Below are 1,491 nucleotides of genomic sequence, written 5' to 3'. Positions count from 1 at the left end.
GTAAATTTGCTAAGCGTAATAATAACTACAAGTCAGTGTAAAAGGGAAACGAACTTGCTTTAGAAAAATCGTGCAAAACTGCTTAGTTTTCGACGTTCTCATAATTCCACGAAACTTGTCCCAAATGTATGTCTAGACCCATGCATTTGTGTGGTAAATTTGCTAAGTGTAATAATAATTACAAGTTAGTGTAAAAATGGAAGCGAACTTGCTTTAATAAACCGTGCAAAACAGCTAAGTATTGAACGTTCCTAGAATTCCACGAAACTTGACCCAAACGTTTCTAGTCCCATGTATTTGTGTAGTAAATTTGCTAAGCGTAATAATAACTACAAGTTAGTGTAAACGTGAAACGAATTTGCTTTAACAAAGCCGTCCAAAACAGCTAAATTTTGAACGTTCTTAGAATTGCACGAAACTTGACCCAAACGTAGGTCTAAACTCATGCATTTGTGTGGTAAATTCGAAAAACGTAATAATAAGTACAAGTTTGTGTAAAAGGGAGACGAACTTGCTTTAATAAAACCGAGCAAAACAGTTAAATTTTGAACATTCTCAGAATTCCACGAAACTTGACCCAAAAGTAGGCCCATGCATTTGTGTGGTAAATTTGCTAAGCGTAATAATAACATGAAGTTGGTGTAAAAGGAAAAATATCTTGCTTTAATAAAACCGTGCAAAACAGCTAAATTTTGAATGTTCTTAGAATTCAACGAAACTTGACCCAAACGTTGGTCTACACCCATGCATTTGTGTCGTAAATTTGCAAAGCGTAATAATAAATAAAAGTTAGTGTATAAGGGAAACGAACTTTCTTTACTAAAACCATGCAAAACAACTAAATTTTGAATGTTCTCAGAATTCCACGAAACTCGAACCAAACGTAGGTCTTGACCCATGCATTTGTGTGGTAAATTTGCTAAGCGTAATAATAACTACAAGTCAGTGTAAAAGGGAAACGAACTTGCTTTAATAAAACCGTGCAAAACAACTAAATTTTCAACGTTCTCACAATTCGACGAAACTTGAACCAAACGTAGGTCTAGTCCCATGCATTTGTGTGGTAAATTTTCTAAGCATAATAATAACTACAAGTTAGGGTAAAAGGGAAACGAACTTGCTTTAAAAAAATCGTGCAAAACTGCTTACTTTTATACGTTCTCAGAATTCCGCGAAACTTGACCCAAATGTAGGTCTAGGGTCTTGACCCATGCATTTGTGTGGTAAATTTGCTAAGTGTAATAATAATTACAAGTTAGTGTATAAATGGAAACGAACTTGCTTTAATAAACCGTTCAAAACAGATAAATATTGAACGTTCATAGAATTCCACGAAACTTGACCCAAACGTTGGTCTAGTCCCATGTATTTGTGTAGTAAATTTGCTAAGCGTAATAATAACTACAAGTTAGTGTAAAAGGAAAACGAACTTGCTTTAGAAAAATCGTGCAAAACTGCTTAGTTTTAGACGTTCTCATAATTCCACGAAAC

This window comes from Sesamum indicum, unplaced genomic scaffold (genome assembly GCF_000512975.1).
Source record: "Sesamum indicum cultivar Zhongzhi No. 13 unplaced genomic scaffold, S_indicum_v1.0 scaffold00212, whole genome shotgun sequence".
In the NCBI taxonomy this organism is placed as follows: domain Eukaryota; kingdom Viridiplantae; phylum Streptophyta; class Magnoliopsida; order Lamiales; family Pedaliaceae; genus Sesamum; species Sesamum indicum.
This window is presented reverse-complemented; position numbering follows the sequence as displayed.